The sequence below is a fragment of the Homarus americanus genome, unplaced genomic scaffold (genome assembly GCF_018991925.1).
Source record: "Homarus americanus isolate GMGI-L3 unplaced genomic scaffold, GMGI_Hamer_2.0 scaffold45562, whole genome shotgun sequence".
In the NCBI taxonomy this organism is placed as follows: domain Eukaryota; kingdom Metazoa; phylum Arthropoda; class Malacostraca; order Decapoda; family Nephropidae; genus Homarus; species Homarus americanus.
The window spans coordinates 9,493,200-9,513,755 of NW_024744839.1; positions in this window are offsets into that span (position 1 = coordinate 9,493,200).

Below are 20,556 nucleotides of genomic sequence, written 5' to 3' on the forward strand. Positions count from 1 at the left end.
AGATTATGAACAAGAATGGGCCTAGTACTGACCATTGGGGAACCCCACTGGTTACACGGCCCCACTCAGATTAACACCGTCTCGCTGACCTCGTTCTATCGGTGAGCCATGATTTTATCAATTTAAAACTTTCCCTCGATACCATGAGCCTTAATTTTTCTCAGAAGCCTCTGATGCGGTACTCTGTCAAATGCTTTGCTAAAGTCTAAGTAAATAACATCGTAATTTTCGTCATTATCTACTACCTAGAAGACTTTCTAAAAACGTTAGCAGATTTGTTAGACAAGATTTTCCTTTGTAAACCCATGTTGAGAGTCGTAGATTAATTTGCTTTTCTCTAGATGCGATCGGATGCTATCTGCTATAATTGATTCAAGAAATTTCCCCACTACTGACGTCAAACTGATCGGCCCGATAATTTGACGCTGATGCTCTGTCTCCCTTTTTAAATATAGATTTCTACATTCGCCTGTTTCCAACTCTGGCACAACTCAGGTTCTAATGATTTTGTAAATAAGTTTATGAGGGTCCGCTAATCTGTTCCCTACACTCTTTTAAGACTCGAGGAAAAATTTCATCCGGCCTGGGGATTTTGTGTTCTTTAGTTTATTTATCTTCTTAGAACATCCTCTTTTCTGATAGTGATATTCTTTAATTTCTCTTCTTCCTTTCCCTTAAATATCAGTTCCACCTCCGGAATTTCATCGCAAATTTCTTCTGTGAAAACTGATAGTAGCTGTTTAATGCTTTGCTCATGTCTTCACTGCCATTTATCAATTCTCCCTCCCTGACTTTAAAGCCCAACTTTGTCCTTGACCTTTGTCCTATATACCTGGAAAAATCCTCAGGATTCGCCTTGGATTCTCTTGCTATTTTGATTTCATAGTCTCTCTTTGCTTTTCTTACATTTTTCTTAACATTCCTAGATAGTTCATTATACCTGTTTCTGAGCTGCTCCTCCCCTCCTTTAATTTCTTATATATTCCTTTCTTTATTCTATGAAATCAAAATAGCAAGAATCCAAAGGCGAATCTAAAGTCCCTCAAAGGACAAGGTGTGGGCTGGGATCTTGTGATGCTGGGATCAGCAGTGACATAAGCAAGTTTGCGGATGACACCAAAATAGGGGCGGCAGGTTAATTCAGGGCAGGATGCAAATGCATTACAGGAGGATCTATATAAACTGCAGGGGTGGTCTGAAAAATGGCAAATGAAATTCAATACCAGCAAGTGCAGCGTAATTAATATTGGAAGAACAAATACTTATAATGTATACAGCCTTAACAACATCAACCTAGAAGTCGACTTGTGAAAAAGAAGACCTAGGGGTACTTGTAAGCCCGGACCTTCGGCCTAGAAAACAGTGCGTTAATGTTCGAATAAGGCAAACAGAGTATTGGGTTTAATATCTAGAAGTGTAAGTAATAAGAGTGCAGAGGTCTTATTGCAACTATATCTTGCGCTAGTCAGGCCGCACCTCGATTATGCAGTTCAGTTTTGGTGCTCTTATTATAGAATGGATATCAATTCACTAGAGTCGGTGCAGCGATGAATGACGAAAATGATTCCGGGACTTAGAAACCTTCTATATCAGGATAGGTTATAGAATCTAAACTTGCATTCCCTAGAAAGACAAAGAGTGCGGGGAGATATGATAGAAGTATTTAAGTGGGTGAAAGGAATCAATAAACGTGATATAGATATAGTTCTTATTATATCCGAGCAGGATAGGTTCGGAGCAACGGTTTAAGTTGGATAAGTTTAGGTTTAGGAGGAGATAGGAAGGAACTGGTTTACAAATGGGGTGGTGGACGAGTGGAACAAGCATGCAACTTTGTAGTAAGTGCTGGAACGCTGGAAAGTTTCAAAGAGGCTAGATAGATTCATGGATGATAAAGAGTGGTAGTAACTCTCGACAGGAGCTGCCATGCACAGGCCAACCGGCCTATTGCGAACTCCTTATTTTCCTTTGTTCTTATGTTATCAGCATATACTAATACTTGGATCATGCGCACCAACAGTGATTTACTTGCACACACACACACACACACACACACACACACACATATATATATATATATATATATATATATATATATATATATATATATATATATATATATATATATATATATATATATATATATATATATATATATATATATATATATATATATATATATATATATATATATATATATATATATATATATATATATATATATATGTAGAGAGAGAGAGAGAGAGAAAAAAATCACACAGGAAAGGGGGAAAAATGAAGCACCTTAGCTTTCGTCTTTATTAAAGACATCTATCACAATGTAATTTTTTCTGCTATGTTTTTGAGATGTTTGCGTACTTGTGACCCTGAATTTATTGATGAAGAACTTGCACAAAAACTTGGGTACCCTCTATTGTTTGTTGATCATTGTTTTAAAATGGCAAAAAAATCCTTTTATTCTACTCAAACTAGACAAGTTCTTACGATTGAGAATATTTTGACTACCTTATTCAATGAATTTGTCCCGTTAGTTCAGTCCCTTAAAGTATTGAACATAAGTGCTGTTTTTACGTATGACTCAACTATTACTAATATATTAATCAAGAATAGCCCAACTTTGAATGTAAATGGAAGTGTTTACTGCATTCCATGTAGCAATTGTAATGGAAATTATGTAGGACAGACTGGTAAAGCATTACAACTCAGAATTAAACAGCACAACTAGAATATTAGAACAGCATCTGAAAGCAGTGCACTGTTCGTTCATAAACGGAACAATTATCATCCCATGGAATGAGAAAACAGTTGAGAAGTGAATAAATGATCATGTGTCACAGAAAGACTTCTGGTTGAAGCAAGTTTGATTAGATAATTGAACTCTATAAACCTTAGTGATGATCAGTACAAAACTGATATGTTGCACAAATTTATATGTCAGTGGCCCAAGGTTAGAAATGCTTTGAAAGCATTCGAGGTAGATGTAGGATAGATGATTAGTGGGTCTCATATTTTTTACCTGACTTAACATGACTAGTTACGTCGCCCTTTTTTTAAGCTCCTCTTATGTTTGGGGTGGTGTTGGTGTGTAGATTAGTGGATGTCATGTTTTTGACCTGACCTTATGTTTTGTAAGGTCACCCTGGGTACATAAGCCTCTGTCAGTCATTTGTAATTCAGTTGCCTCTGAAGATGTCTTGAATAAAGACGAAAACTAAGGAGCTCCATTGCTTCCCTTTTTCCTGTGTGATTTTATCAAGATTTATCTTATCCACGTTTTCATTGTGGATCTACATGAAATATATATATATAAATATATATATATATATATATATATATATATATATATATATATATATATATATATATATATATATATATATATATATATATATATATATATATATATATATATATATATATATATATATATATATATATATATATATATATATGCAAGTAATTCACATCTTCAGGGGTGAGTACAGACTAAGGAGAAATACATAACAAGGCATATATATACAGTAGAGGAGAGTAAGATCAGGTCCCTAGGGGACAGTGAGTGTCCACAATGATCCGGTCACTAGGCAGTGACCTTACTAATCTTCATAAGCACCGCAGCAGTCGGTAGTCAGGTCAGAAGGTAAAATGACCCAACCTTCTCACCTGGTTACAAATCTTCTTAATTACGAAATTATCCAGTTTGTACATACCATTACTCAAATTCATATTGACGGATTCGGTATGTTTAATGAGACTGGATTCTATAATGTTCCTACTGTGAATTGAATTACAAGGTAATATTGAGGAGGCATTATCCCAGTCAATGCAATGCTTATTATCCCTCAAATGAACAAACAGAGCATTGGATTCCTGGCCTGTCCTAACACTATATTTATGATGTTTTAGTCTAGTTACAAGATCTTTACCTGTCTGGCCTAATTAAAACATATTACATTCCTTATGTTATTTTTACATTATTTGTCAATCCATTCCCCAATTATGCAACCGGAAGATTGAAAAAAAATCAGTTGCATAATTGGGGAATGGGTCTCTTGATTGACAAATAATGTAAAAATAACATAAGGGATATAAAAATTATATATAATGACTAGGTGGGGAGAAGGTCATACTACAGGGCATTTCAACATGGTGTCTGTGCAAAAAGGTAAGATTGACTGGGAGTGAATACACTGGTTGATTACAAGTTATTGATAATTTTTAAAATGGGTGGGACTGGGATGTTCTTCAAGCGGTCAGCATGTTCTCGTGTGGGCTGGATGTGGTTGTGGTGTCGAACAGCAATTTTCAAACGAGGGATCTCGGGTGGTAGTAGGAGCCGGTGTCGAAGATAGTGTGTGTGTGTGTGTGTGCACACACACAGGGTGGTGTAACTCGTCTAGTGTGGCAGCATTAAGTTAGTGTTAAGGTGCAAGCACTACTTGCTTTCTCTCGCTTTCAGCTACCGCCGCTGGCTAGCCCTCGTGGCAAACAGGGAAGCAACCTTGCATAAGTGTTTCCCTGCCAGTACACAGCCTCTTCACCATCAAGACTCCTGCTGTGCCTCCTCGTGGCAACACATGGTAACTGGGTGCCTCTTGGGCCCAGGCTAGACCAGTAGGGGATTTTGAAGCAGCAGTGGGCCCCAAATAGATGGTGTATAGGCCCACTGACATGTGGACACTGCCTGGCGCCTACCAACCACTACCTTGCACTGCGGATTAACCCTTGGTAGGTATAAGATTACGGGAGTAAGCCCCCAACGAAAAATCTGTGTGGAACCCAGCATCAGACAAGACCCCAATGGTGTTATGAATCCAGGTAAAAAATTCACAGGAAAAAATGTCACAGGAAAAAAAGAAAAGTTAACTATCGAATTCTCACAATTTTTTAAGGTTAATATGTCAATCAGTTTCAGTAAAGGCATATGCAGAACCTAACCTAACCTTACCGGCCACCATAAATTAATTATGATTTTTTTTTCTAGCCAAAATTGTGACTTTTTTTCCTGTGACTTTTTTTCCTGTGACTTTATTACCGGCCACCGGTGTTATAGGCGGAAGAGGGGACCAACATGGGAACCCAATGACTACACCGACGGATTAAGGCAATGCATGATGGACAGGCTACTAAGACGAAGTCCAACAAACTATGGTATTGGCAGTCCATTGCAACTCTCTCCGTAGTCGTTGCAACTACATGCACGACTGGCTCAGAAAAAGGGAAAGCCAAGATATGCGGTTGCAACCTGCGCTCCTGCTTCACCACATAAATCAACTCAGGCACAGCCATAATTCAGCTCATCGTACCTCTCATCATCATCAAACTCCTATGCCCCAAAAGTCAAATGGCGACAGATGAAGGGCGACGGGGACAGGCAGAGATGACTGCCGGGAGTCCCTAGTCACAACAACTGTACACATGGGCAACATAGATAAGATGGTCATTTATGCATTGGAATCTAGGCTGCAGTGTAATCTGGTCCTGTCTGTGTGACTGAGCAGTCCTTACCAGGAGCCACTCTGCTTACCCCACATGGGGATGAGCTAGAAAAAGTGCCTTAAACATAGCCTGCCTAAAGAACCAACCTGACTGTGGTCGATAACACAATCAACATCACAGATCTAAACAAAAATAAACTATGCAACCTCTTATGGTCACTTAATGGAATGTCAGGACCGTTTTGGATATGGGCACAATGAGCGTCCTGAAAAAATAGAACCGCCCTTGTGGCAAAAGTGCTGTCTAAGTATAACATCGACATTGGAGCTATTAGTGAGTCCCGGCTCCCAGACGGAGGTCGACTCACATAACGGGGTTCTGGCTATACCTTCTTCTGAAAGGGTAAACCTGCTGCGGAGAGCAGCAGCATCCTTGGAGATGGCTTTGCCATTCGCCAATCCACCCAACACAGGCTAACTGAAATGCCTATTGGGATCAACGAGCACCCCATGACGGTTCGAGTCCCACTGAATCACTCATGTTATGCCTTTTCATCAGGGCATATGCCCCAACATTGGATGCAGAGGATGATATCCAGCAGGCCTTTTATGCCGACCTTGACAGAGTGCTAACAACTATCCCCAGAGAAGAGAAGGCTGTGCTCCTTGGTGACTTCAATGCTAGAGTTGGTAGAGATGCTGACATTTGGCAGGGAATCGCAGGGAGAAATGGACTAGGCAAGTGTAATCCCAACGGTCTACTCCTCCTCAGCAAATGTGCTGAACACAACTTCACTATCACCAATACCTTGTTTAGGCAAGTAGACTAGTTCAAGAGTTCGTGGCAACACCCACGATCCAAACATTGGCATCCCATTGACTACATCATTGTCAGAGAAAAAGATCTCCGAGATGTTCTCATCACCCGAGCCATGTGTGGCTCAGACCACTGTGACACTGATGATTGGCTCGTCAGAGCCAAACTCTCACTCCACATCACCCTTGTATGTATATTATGTATGCTGGACTATATATTATGTATGTATATTATGTATGTGCTCCATTTGTATTATTTATTCAGCCTAGCTAGCAGCGTGTGGCAATGTTATTACCATATCCCACATGCTTAATTAATGTGCCTGGCGACGTATGGAAGCTGCTAATGTATCACTTGCCATACGTCGTCTATAGCAAAACTATACAGGTGTTTGTGTTCTCTCCTGTATATAGAACTTATTACCCAGAACACCTAACATGGCGCAGTGCGTAGTTTTACTGGATTATTACGAGTGATTAGTGCAAGTTTGTGGAAAGCCGGCTTATGCGGCTTATGACTCCCGCCTTTGTGTCAACCCCGCGCCATCCCTCGAAGAATTTCGCAACTTTGAGCAGTGTCAGTGACAGTAATTTTCTGTGAAGTGTTAAGTGCATTGTGTGTTTCGTGCCATTCATGTGTGACCTTGTTCGAACGGATTTCCAAGGTATACGGCATGTTCTGGGCATTTGTGGGGTGTAGAGCTCAGCGCACCCTCCTCTGACCGTTTACAGAGAGCGACTGAGCTACTCCTGTCTCCACCCCCCTCCCTCACAGCGCCGCCTCCACCCCCCCTCACAGCTGGGGCGAGACGCTCTGCCTGCCTGGGACACACACACATACATGTACTAACACTTGCTGACCGCGCGGCTTCATTATATATATTTTATATATATAACCTACTTATCTGTGTATTTAATTAAATTTTTTTGTCTGAAATCTTGTTGATACGACGGGCTGACCGGTCAACACTGATTTAAGACACAGTACACAGATAAAGTAGTTATGTCTCATGCCTTACGTAGCCGTGGACCCAGCGCCTGGATGAGTCAAGCGGATGATAGTCCCCCAGAGATGGATGACCAGGCCGGCCACGACGCTCCAGCTCCCACAACATCGCGCAGCCCTTCACCTCAACATTCAGCGTTATCTCCAGAGATAATTGCCTTAATGAAGTTTATGAGAGATGAGAGACGCGAGGATGAAGCTCACAGACGTTTGGCGGATGAGCACAGAAGGCAAGCAGAGGCAGAACGAGACCACCAACGGAGAATGGAAGACAGTGCACGGTTTGAAGCCTTGATATCTCGCCTCACTGTTAACCAAGCCCCTGGCTCTAACACTGCCTCGGTACTGAATGGTTCAGATACCTCATCCATGCTTCCTTCACGCCCCCCAGCCCCACCTAAAGCAGCAGCTCAAACACCGCCCATCTTGGAGCCTGATGTAAATTTCCAGACTTTTCGCGAATGGCGGCGGCGGTGGGCTGATTATGCTACAATGGTGGATCTCCAGAGTTTGTCACAGCCTAAACAACTCATCCAGCTGCGTATGTGCCTGTCCTTGGAAGTTCAGCGTGTCTTAGAACATACGTTGCAGGTACCCCCAACCTCTTCGCTGTCTGTAGAGGAGGTACTGGACGTTCTACAACGGCACATCAAAGGACAGCAGAATGAAGCTCTGCGCAGGAGGGAATTGTTTAGCTGCAGACAGATGGAGGGTGAGTCTTTTGACGCTTTTTATGTACGTCTTAAGAGAGCCTCGGAAGAGGTAGATATATGTTTAGGCCACCACCAGCAGTGCGAGGAGACCCAGTTGAAGCAGGTGATCCTGATGGGTGTTAAGGACGAGGAACTTGTCCAACGCCTCACCTCCCTCGACTCTTCCTCTTCTCTTCAGGATGTGTTGACGATATGTCGCTCCTATGAGGCTGCCAGGTGTGCCACCTCTGCCATCCGAGCTCCCCCTACAGCTGTACGCGCTGTGTCCCGGTACAAGAAGGACAAGAAGTCTGCTCCTACGCCTTCGCCCACCACGTCCACGCCCGGTTCATTTTGTAACAACTGTGGTAAGCAGCACGGAACACAGGTGTGTCCAGCTGCTCAGTCTACCTGCAACAGTTGTGACCGTATGGGCCACTGGTCGCTCACAGTGCGGTGCCCAGCTAAGTACGTACAGTGCAATGTGTGCGGTCGTCTGGGCCACTATGACAAGTGTTGCCCTACCCACGAACCCAAGGGACAGCGTCGGCGGAAGCTTCGGCGCCCTTCTACCAGTGAGGGCCGCCCACAGTCGCCAAATCAGAGGCACGACGACCCTGGACAAAGCCCGACCCATTTTAGGAGGGTGTACTCCTCGCATCCCAGGACCAAAGTCCCCCAGTACATCAGCGTCATCGTGACCTACGGCGGTGTGTCATCCCGTCTTCAGATGTTGCCCGACACCGGCGCTGATGCTACAGTCATCGGTCCCCAGCATTTGCGATGCTTGGGGCTCTCTCCAAGCGATCTAGGACCGCCTCCCGAGGACATCTGCGTCACGGCAGATGGTTCACAGATGGCCCCAGCCCTGGGTTCACTCTATGCACATGTCACCTTTGGCAACAGGTCGTGTCAGGCCTGGATTGACGTGCATAATGGTGTCCCGACTCCCTTGCTGTCCTACAGACATTGTCAAGAGTTGGCCATCATCTCCCAGGACTTCCCAACACCGATTCTCGAGGTAAATTACGCCAACAGGGTGCACGAAGGGAGCAGCAACTACCCTGCTGCCGCCCTACCCCTACCTCTGGCCAGTGACACCTCTCCTTCGGTAGTTGTCCCTGCTGCATCACGTCCCCACGCCTTGGCTCGCCTTCACGACAGTCACCGTGGAGCTGAGGCCACCAAACGACGTGCACGACAGACTGTGTTCCGGCCTGGCATCGACCCCGACATCTCCAATGCTGTCCAGGTGTGTAAGCCCCGCCACGTATTACAACCCAGCCAGCAGCAGGTACCCTTCATGAGTGACGACAACCCCACCCGCCCCTTTGAGTCTGTGTCGGCCGACTTTTTCTGTGTGTCAGGAAAGTCCTTCCTGGTTATCGTCGACCGTCTCTCTGGTTGGCCGGTTGTCATCAAGGGCGGTAATGACACGACGTCTGCCGCCACCATCAGCAAGTTCCGCCACTACTTCCGTGACGTGGGCGTTCCTGTACGCCTGCGAACCGACGGAGGGCCTCAGTTCACAAGCCGGGACTTTGCTGCGTTCCTTGACCGATGGGGAGTCCGGCATGTGTTGTCATCGCCCCATTACCCGCAGTCCAACGGCCACGCTGAGGCTGCTGTCAAATCTTTGAAGCACCTCATCCTTAAGGTGGCCCCTTTTGGGAATATTGACTGCGAGGCCTTCGACCGGGGTCTTCTTGAACTCCGCAACACACCTAACTACACCGGACGCTCCCCTGCCCAGGTTTTGTATGGACGCCCCCTTCGTTCTTGTGTCCCTGCTCACCCTCAATCCTTCTCCAAGGAGTGGCAGGCCAAGACAGAGGATTGTGATCGCCGAGCCGCCGAACGTGTTCAGGACGTCGTCGCCCGCTACAACGACCACGCCCGTTCTCTCCCCAGGTTGAGTGTCGGCACCCAAGTCCGTGTTCAGGACCCGACCTCCCTACGTTGGGACAAAGTAGGCGTAGTCATGGGTCTCGGCAGGTCACGGGACTACCAGGTGCGGTTACCCAGTGGTCGTGTGTGGTGGAGGAACCGCCGTTTTCTCCGCCCCGTAACAATGCCTTCTGCTGGCCCCGCCACCAGTGTTGAGTCCCATACCCTTCCCAGTGATGAAGTCCCTCGACGCTCAGAACGGATCCAGAAGAAAAGGTCCGCTCAAGACTTTGCTATGAGCGTATAGGGGGGAGGGAGGTGTATGTATATTATGTATGCTGGACTATATATTATGTATGTATATTATGTATGTGCTCCATTTGTATTATTTATTCAGCCTAGCTAGCAGCGTGTGGCAATGTTATTACCATATCCCACATGCTTAATTAATGTGCCTGGCGACGTATGGAAGCTGCTAATGTATCACTTGCCATACGTCGTCTATAGCAGTTGACCAAGAGCTTAGCTAGGGAGCAGTGCTACCCACCTCTGTGTACATACTCTAATCCAGTAAACCGAACCTACAAAACTATACAGGTGTTTGTGTTCTCTCCTGTATATAGAACTTATTACCCAGAACACCTAACAACCCTAAAACTGCAAAGGCAACAAGCCTCCAAAAGAGGCTTTAACACCAAGCGAATGAAGGATCCAGCTGCAGCACATGCTTTCAGATAGCAACTCAACGATGGGCCGCACCACTCCCATCATCATTCAATAGATCACCGTCGATCATGTCGAAACTGAGACATGGGATATAAGACTGAAATTTGGACACATTCCTTTCATTAGGTCGTACACGGGTCTTTACAGGACAGCTGACTTTATAACCGAATCAAACTACTTGGTCGTTGTAAACTACTGACAACTGCACTTGCTGCCTGCTCGAACTAGTTTCAATCTACGTCCACAGAGTGACCCGCTATGACACCACTGTTACAGTATTTAAGATTTATGATATAACTCTATGGTATAGTATACCTATTAATATACTGGTTGTGGAAAATCTGATAAGCCAGCATTATAAACAGCCACTCCTACAGCTTCATCACTGATTGAATGCAACAAGATTTCTTCCATTTTTCATGATTCTCTTACCTCAGTGTTTCTCTTTAACTTATAGTATATGCTGCACGTTTCAGATAGGCTGTTTTTATTTTTCATTTGAAGTGGTTGTCCATCAGTATTATTCAGAACTATAATATTTTAAGTTTAAATATTGACTTAACTGGTAGAACAGGCACCTCTACCGCTGATAGCGGAGAGACCACCCCCCCCCCCCTTTCCCGTGTCTCCGCCACTGAACACATGATTACCTTTTACATTAAGGTAATTATCACCTTGAGAATGGGCACCGCATTACTGTTACTGAAACGAAAATCTGGTAAATTGGTTTAATGTTTATTTGTTAACTTCCTCCATAATAAGAACATAAGAATGGAGGAAACTGCAGCGGGCCTATTGGTCCATACTGGGCAGTCCCGTTTACACCCAACCCCTATTGCTCATATGAGCATCCAACCTATGTTTGAAGCAATTCAGCGTATTCGAGTAAATGATGATATTTGGTAACTTGTTCCATTCATCCACTACTCTTGTTTCCAAACCAGTGTTTACCTATTTCACGCCTAAATCTAAATTTGTCTAATTTAAAACCATTGTTACGAGTTCGCTCCTGGTTGGATAGTTTGAGTACCTTTGTAATGTCCCCTTTGTTTAGCCCTGCCTTCCACTTATACACCTCTATCAGGTCGCCCCTCGCTCTACGTCTCTCAAGGGAGTGCAAATTAAGATGCTTTAACCTGTCTCTATACTCAAGGTTCTTAATGCCCGGAATTAGTCTTGTCATTTTCCTCTGAATTCTTTCCAAGGATTCTATATCCATTCTGTAATACGGTGACCAGAACTGAACTGCGTAATCCAGGTGTGGTCTCACAAGAGCAAGATACAGTTTTAGGATGACCTCGCTAGTCTTGTAACTAACACTCCTTTGTATGAACCCAAGTATTTTATTAGCCTTGTTACGAGCAAAAACACATTGTTTACTTGGCTTAAGGTTCCTACTTATCATTGCTCCTAAATCTCTCTCGCAGTCGGATTTCTCTATGGCATCGTTGTTCATCTGGTATCTGGTTTCCCTGTTTACATCTCCTATACTGAGTACTTTACATTTGTCGACGTTGAATTTCATCTGCCATTTTTCAGACCATTCGAAAAATTTGTTTAGATCTTCCTGTAGTTTTGCCGAGTCCTCGTCAGATTTGATAACACGTCCTATTTTAGTGTCATCAGCAAATGTGAACTGTGTATGTATTGCACCTGTATTTGGTCCTGTATTAATATCAAAATAAATGCATATTTTTCCAGCGTCATTCCTCATTAGCCAAAACTGATATTGTGAGAGAGAGAGAGAGAGAGAGAGAGAGAGAGAGAGAGAGAGAGAGAGAGAGAGAGAGAGAGAGAGAGAGAGAGAGAGAGAGAGAGAGAGAGAGCAACCAAGAAAACATAAGTTTCGTATTATTAAGGATATCTTCCTTCTCTTCCCTGGTATCCTTAACTATGACTTGCAGGAGATGTCTGTTTGTTTCCGTGGGATGTCTCCTGTAGTTTCTTCGGGCCATGTTCACTCTGTGGTTGAGTTCTTTCACCGTGGGACAGTAGTACCAGTAATCATTGTACTGTCTTGATGTGGGTTTTGTTTTTGGGATAGCCTCTTCTGCCGCTTGGTGAAACGCCTCGACCGATTGTTGGTGGAGGGTTGTCTCGTCCACGGGTGCTGCGCCGGCCGGCTGTGATTTTTCGCGCCACTTAGCCAGGTGTTTCTTAAAGAGTCCCCAGTCTGCCTTTTGGGTATTGTATCTCCATCTCGGCGGGGGTGGAGTGGGGAGCTTGTTCACCTTCAGCGTTGTTAGGGTGGCGAAGTGGTCGCTGGTCAGCGTGGGGTGTAGCTGCCAGGAGGCCGAAGGCTGTAGTGCACTGGAGACGAAGGTTAGATCTAGCCTTCCTCCTCTAATGTGGGTGGGCTCTCCGGTGTTCAGGAGGCAGATCTCGGGTGTGTCTTGAAAGGTGGTGTATACAGTAGGTGTAGGCCGTCTTCATTTGTGGGGCTTACCGAGCTTAGGAAGGGATGATGTGCGTTGAAATCCCCTCCTATGAGTGTGGCGTGGTCAGCGGCCGAAGCGAATAATTGAGTCACCTCCAGTGAGCCCCTTGGGTTCTTGTAGATGTTGTGAACAGTTAATTCCCGTTCTTGGAGGGTTACTTTGGCGGCCTGTGTCTCGATGTTTTCCCCACATGGAAATTGCTGCATGACCTCGGAGGAGGGTATGCTTGACTTGACCAAGATCATACATCCTCTTGTTGAAGGCCTGCGTGAAATGCCTCCTGTATGTCTTGTAACCACTGAATTTAAAACAGTGGTGTTCTTGTAGAAGTGTTTCTTGTAGCAGTATAATGTCAAGCTTGTCCTTGGCTGCTGCTTCTTGCAGGAGGTGTTTCTTGTTTTTGATGCCCTGAGCATTCCATGTAAGGATGTTCAGGGTGCTGATGTTTTCCACCACTGTTTCATCGGGGACTTCTGGTGGTCCCCGATGGAAATGTTCAGGTCCGATTCCGACTGGATCAGGTTCATATCTTCGTGTTCTGTGGTTTTTGCCTTCTGGGCCGTGGTTCGGTTCAGGGGAGTTGAAACGTCCAGTTTCTTTCTGGGAGCTGTCGGTATCTTTGGTTCTCTGGTGGCCTTCTTCGGTGTAGAGTGTACCTCGGCTGTCACTCGTGTGGGGACCGGCGTGGCGTCCTCCACTGAGATGGTTGGAGCTGTGGCGACTTGCCCGAGGAAGCTCCCCATGAGTGTTTGGAGCTGTGTGGGTTGGATCTTGTGGCCCAGTAGTCCGGCTAGGCCCTCCGCGAAGGTTGTCAGTACCTTGGCTAGGTCTGATACGTGTATCATTCCTTCTGGTGCCTTGGTGTGTGTTTCTTTTGTCTTTTTCGTGGTTGTCGTTGTTTGCTGCTTGGGTGGCTGAGGTGTGGCCGTAGTGAGGCCAGGAATCTGGGCTGCACTTTGGGTGTTGACCGGCTGAGGAGGTTGGCTTTGTTGTTTTGGCCTTTGGGTTCCCCACACGAAGGTACTTGGTGGGGCTGGTGTGCAGGCGGTGGGGAGCCGGTCTTGCTGCTGGTCGGTTTGCCTGGACCCTCTTTGTCCTCTCGGAGCATCCAGGGTTCCAGGTGTGGTGTTTGCCCCCGCAGTTGGCACACTTGGGGGCAATTTTTTCTCCATTTTTCACCTTGGTGAGGCAGGAGTGTGTGTCGTGCTTCTGCGGCAGACTGCGCAGATTTCCTTGTACGTGCACCTCGTCTGATGGTGCCCGTATTTCTGGCATCTGAAGCACAGCAGGGGCTCCGGAACGAAGGGCCTCACTTCGTAGATCCCCCAGGTTTTGAGGTCTATGGTGCTGGGGGGTGAACCGTAGTGCGTTATGAGCACTTGTCTTGTGGTGGCCGTCTTGTCGGACAGGGGAGAGCATCTCTCGGCTTTTAGGATCTTCGGGTGGTTCTCCAGGGGTTCGAGAGGTAGTTCCTTTGGGTACCGGAGGACTACCGACTTCATCAGTTTCTGGGCGGGGTCCAGCTTGGTTGATGCAACGGTGGTGGTGTTTTGCAGGTAAGTGTCGAAGGTGGTGGCGGAGTCCTTGTCTTTGGGGTGAATAATCATCTCCCCCTTTAGGTTGGGCCGCACTGACAACTTGGCCAGTGGATTTAGTTTTTTCATCTCTGTAATGGCGGCATATGTCGTTTTTGTGTCCGTTTTCGAGATCCGGAATTTTGGCAGTGTCGTTGGAGGTGAGCTGGTGGTGGTGATGGGTGCCTTTTGGGCTGCTTGACGGCATTTGTTTCCCGAAAAAGCACGTCGGCGTTTTTTGTTTTCTACCTTCGTCCAGTTGTCGTCCTCAGTGGCGGTAACAGTGGTGGTGGAGTTGTTGGAGGCGGTGGCAGTGTTCTTGCTTTTCAGGGCTTCGTTGAAGGCTCGTAACTGGTTCGCTTTCTCTGTGCGGAGCCTGTCGTGGTTCGGGTCGTCAGGTTGGCGGTTCAGACGGGGGTCGCGGTTAGGAGGGCGTACGCACTCCATAACCGGTGGTTAAGTGGTATTTTTGTTTTTGTTTTTTGTTTTGTTTTTTTAGAGCCTACCTATTCCGGTTGAGTAAGTAGCAGAGGAATTTCAGCACTCCCCACAGGCAATGATGGCCGGGTGGTCGTAGAGTGGTTCCTGAGTTTCTCTCCTGGAGCCCCGTTAGGGAAACCTACTTCCTAGTGTATGTGACTGCTCACTTATAGACGTGAGCTAAGTGTGCCTATTGGGGAAGGATAAGGATTGCAACCCTCTTTCCAGGTGGACCCGCACGATCACGGTTTTCCTGGAAAGACTCGGCTGGGATGGGTTCATGCTCCAACCCCCTTTCGTGTTCACAATCTCCTGGGAGGGAGGTGAGCAGTTACAGGGGTGGACCGCAGGACGAATACACTTTTGAGGGTGCAGGTCCCTAGGCCAGAGCGAAAAAAGGAAAAATAGCGGTAGAAGGAAAAGAGCTCAAACCACATTGGGAATATCGCGCTATAGCTGCTCTCCAGCTGGAGTGTGGGTCACTCACACCACCAGTGGGGAGGGCAAGCTAATGCTCGATAAACCGAAAACGCTCGTGAGTTGTTGTCGACGATGTCAGTGGTGGGTGGTCCGGTCCGGGAAGATGGCCAACAATGGCAGCAGAGAGAGGGCAGTCTTCACAGTTCCGGGTCCAGCAGGAGGTCTTGTTGAGAAGGAAAGCATAGAAACGGGAAGTAAAGTAGTAGGCTGTCCACCTAGCTGAGACGAGTTGATTGGTTGGGGTGGTGGCCCACACACAGCAGACGCCCGCTCGCTCAAGGGAGGCAGGGGAGAGGGGGGGGAGCTAAGCTAGCTAGGCATTCATTAGTGTAATGGGTGTTAATTTATGTTTGTTAAATGGTAGTGTTATTTGTTCACATATATGTATAAAGTGGGTCTTGTTCTTCCATGTCAGCCTGGAGGCTCTTGGGCCACCAGCTGTGTGTTTTAGTAGTCTTTCTTTTAACTGGGAGAATATTGGGTCCTCCAACTCACAAATTTTGCTCCAGATTCTCTGGACTTGGTTGTGTGTACGTGTGTTCAGTGGTTCGAAATTGCATAATTCGTGAAATTCTTGTGTTTTGGTGGTATTTGGGGGAGTTGCTTTGATGTTCTACGGATAGCTTTGTTTTGTACTGATTGAAGTTTAAGTTGGCTGATTTTGCTGATCGTGCTGCGTAGTATTAGCGGGTACTCCAGGTGGGGGCGGACAAGTGCTTTGAATAGGTGTAGTTGAATTTTGGTGTCCATTTTGCTAAATTTTCGTAGTTTTGTGAGTTGTGATTGGGGAAGCATTTTGAGTTGTGTTATGTGTTTTGCTATGCCTGTTCTTGTTATTGTGAGTCCAAGAATTTTGCCTTCGTTGGAATATTGTTTAGGTACGTTGTTGACTGTGATTGCTGCTGGGTTTATTTTGGCCATGTGTAAGATCTTTAGTTTCTGTGTCTTGGTTTGAATTTTCCACTTTTTTTCATATTCGTTAATTTGCTCGATGGCGTGGGCTGTTTTTCGTGCCATCATCTGTTTGCCCTTGCCTGGATGTCGGATGATTTGGGTGACGTCATCAGCATAAGCTACTGTATGTATTCTCCGTGTATAGGAGGTGGCATGTCAGCCGTGTATATTGTGTAGAGTGTAGGCGAGAGGTTACTTCCTTGTGGTACTCCGCTGTATAACTTGATGCTTGGGCCTATGTGATAACCAATGATAATTTTAGCCTCTCTGTTGTCAAGGAAGTACAAAGAAAAGAAGTAAAGTTGTTGGGAACTTCTTGGATGGTAATTTTGTATTTGAACCTTAAGTGCCAGACCTTGTCGAATGCTTTTGCTACGTCCTTTAATACTACGTTACATTGATCTCTGTTGTGCATTGCGTTTGCTATGTTTTCGTAAATTAGGGCTAAGGCTATATGGGTTCCTTTGTGTTTTCTAAATCCGTGCTGCCTGGAGTTGTATTTCTCTTCAGTTCGAGATGTATTCTCAGTCAGTCGTTAATGATTTTTTCTAGGACTTTTCCCGTTGTTTCTAGAAGACAAATTGGTCTGTAATTTGATATTTGAGTGGGGGATTTACCTTGTTTTGATATAAATCTGATGCTTGCTGTTTTAAATTTCCTTGGTGAGTAACCAGAGGCGAGTGATGCATTAAAAAAATTTCTGAGTTGAAGTATCATGTTGATTGGTAGATGCTGGGTAGGGGTTTGTTTATTTTACTGATGCCCGGGGCCTTGTTCTTGAAACTGTTTATTGTTTTGTGCATTTCCTCTGCGGTAATTGGTTTGATCAGTGTGAAAAAATCGTCGAGAATGTTTATGTCTATGTTGGGAATTGGTTGCCAGATGTGGGTGGTGTGTGTCATGTGATTGGTTACTTGTCGCTCGGTGTTCATACAGAAGTTCAGGTTGTCTTCCTGGCTTATTTGAAATATTTTGCTCCAATATTTCCTGAATTCTGGTTCTTGTTCTTTGGGTTCAGTTAATTTGATTTAGCTGCTGTTTAGAATGTAGTTTGATTCGTTGCTGGAGATTTCCATTAGGTGTTTAATTTTCCGCCAGAATTGTTTCGGGTTGTGGTAAATTGCTTCTGTGTCTGTTATTAGTTTCTCCCAGTTATTCACGTATGCTTCTTTGGACATGTTTCTCTTAGTTGTTCGTGTAAGGTGTTATATTGTCTTCTGTATTCTGGCGTCCATCCTTGTTCTATGATTAATTTTAATAAATTACTGAATTGTGTCTGTAGAATTCTTGATTGATGTGAGTATTGAGGGTGTGATCATGTACGGTGAGTGGTCTTGGGTATGTGGTGCTCCATTGCTTGGCTCACGTTTCCGTACCATGTCTCCAGTGTGCTGTCTATTTGGGAAGTGTGTTTGTTGTTTAGTTGGGTGATTTGGTGATTGTTTAACTCCTTTTGGAATTCCTCCCAGTTGGACCGGCTGTAGCTGTATCTCATCCTGGCAGGGATCTGTATTGGCGACGTGGAGAGTGTGGCTACGATAGAGAGATGGTCACTGGTGGTTATTGGGCCGGGTTCCAATTGCAGGTTAAGATGGTGATGCTGGTTCGTTAGATCTATGTCTGGATATCCGATTTGACCTGTTCTGATGTATGTTGGGAATTCCGGACCAAGGTGTATTGCGTTGCCGTGACTCAATAATGTGTTTAAAATCTGCCCTACAGCGTTGTTATCCTGGTGCCCAAAGACACGGTGTTGTGCATTTAGGTCATCCAGAAAATATGCTGGTATATTTCTTCCCATCAGTTTGAGCATGTCTGCTAGTGGGAATATGGGTCTTCTCGGAGGGAGGTAACAGGTGCCGATTATAATAGGTCCTGTTGGGTAGTTAATTTCGATCGCCAGAAAGTTTTCTTGAAATGAGTCGTGTATCTTGTGTTGTATGTTTCGTTTGATGGCTATGGCTATTCCATCATGTTGTGTGTCTTGACTGTTTTTTGGTAGACTGTGTAGTTAAATATTTTATTTTTTTCTGAGTTTTTCTTACCATGCGAATTTATGAGGATAATATCTGGCTCTATGTTACGGTAAGTGTTATATAGTTCGCTTGCTCTCTGTGGGATCCATGCTAAGACATTGTGTTGGATTATTTTAAGCTTGTTTATTATGAAGGCTTGTGCCTAGGGCTGGTTTGCGTCATTTTTGCTGACCGGTTTTCCCCTGACCCCCTCCTGTCCGTCAGCAGGCCCAGGAGGATTTTTTTATATGTTGACTGATCAGTGATCAACTCTCTCTATTCTGTTGTGTCTTGTGTTGATTCTTCCTTTCTTGATTAGTGTTTCAATACGTGTGTCATCTTGGTTTTTGTCTGTGTATGTGTATTTTATCTTGCCTTGCCATATTTCTGCAAACAGTCTTTCTGTTGAGACTATGGGGGAGCTGTAGTGGAGAAAAATCATAGACCAGTTTCATACCCTAGGTCTTCGTTCTCCGTGGTCTTTCTGGGTGAAGGCGGTGGTGCCATAGTTCCTTCTAGATTCTTTTTTGGGGTGCCGAATCTGGCGGCTTGTTCTGTTATTGTGGTGGTTTCATCTTCGTTTTCGTCATCCATCGTTTCCTCCTCGCTTGCTGGCTCGGGTTGTATGTCTGAGATAGCCTGTTCTTGAGTTGCAGTGCTCTCTGGTTTGTATATTATATTGAAAATTTCGGTAGAAGGCACATCGTTTGGGAATTCCATGTCTGGCAGGTTGTTGGCGGCGAACATGTCCCTTGCTGCCTTGGCAAAAGTTCCAGGTCTGGCTATATTAATGACGTGGGCATGGATTATGGTCATTATTTTTATGGAAAGATTATTTCCAAGTTGAAGCAAAATAGGTTGCTTTGCGGGGGGTGGTGTGGCAACTTTTTCGAAGACCTTTGTCGTTTCTCTGGTTAATTTTGTCACAGCTGAATATGTCTTGTTTTGCTGTTCCCGTGTCTTCTCCCTCTCCTTTTCCTTCTTTTGGTTAACTATTGCTTTTCGTATGGGGCAGCGAGCAGCCAGTGTTCTGTAATCTCCTTCACAGTTTAGGCATTTGGGGATATTTTTGTTTTTATACTCCCTAAAGGTGTGCCCCTTGCTCCCGCATTCTGAGCAGTGCTTGGTGTCCTTGTTAGGGCAGTCTGTAGCTGTGTGTGAGTATTGGTAACAGTTCAAGCATGGAGTAAGGGGATTACTCTTTGGGCCATGGCTATTTCTGTGAATCTTATTTTGAGCATGGATGGCAGTCTGGGCAGCTTGACCCCTTCCTCCACCTTGGCCCATTGGTTTCTACGTCAGATGCCAATTGCTGGTCACTTGCTTCCTCGGTGATCGCTTTATCTACTCGTTTGACTACAAATGATTTCCTTGCTCGGAGTTGTGGAGGGATTGCAACTACAAATTTTGCAGACTTACAGGTAAGTTTTCTTGTGCTCTCAGTCAGGCACAGGGCGATGAAGGAGTCCTTGGTCGTGGTGAGGTAAGATATTTTGATGAGGAGTCTTGCTAGTTCTGCTTTTCTTTCGTCAGACACGCACCTTTCATGGGAGCGTATCCGTACCCAGTGTGCCCTCGTTTCAGAGAGTACGTGGTGGACAGCCCACCGTTGCGTGGATTGAGGCTGGAAACCTACCTATTCCAGGAGAGGAGCTTGTCACGGGAATTACAACACCCCCCACCGCCACTTGTTGGTCGAGTGGTCGTAGAGTGGTTCCCGCGACTTTCTCGTCAGGGGAGCCTACTTCTCTGGTGTTAATGAATGCTCACTTATAGACGTGAGTTAGTGTACCTAATAGGGGTGGTTGGGGATTCGGGATTGCGACCCCCTTCCTAGGTGGACCCGCACGATCACGGTTACCTAGGAAGGCTCGGCGGAGAGATGGGTACTGCTCCTGCCCCCTTTCATGTTCACAAACTCCTGGGAGGGAGGTGAACAGTTACAGGGGGGACCCAAGGACGAATACACCTTTAAAGTGCAGGTCCCCAGGCCAGAGGGGAAAAGAGGAAGAATAGCCACTGGTGTAAGTAACACAGGTGGGGTCACAGC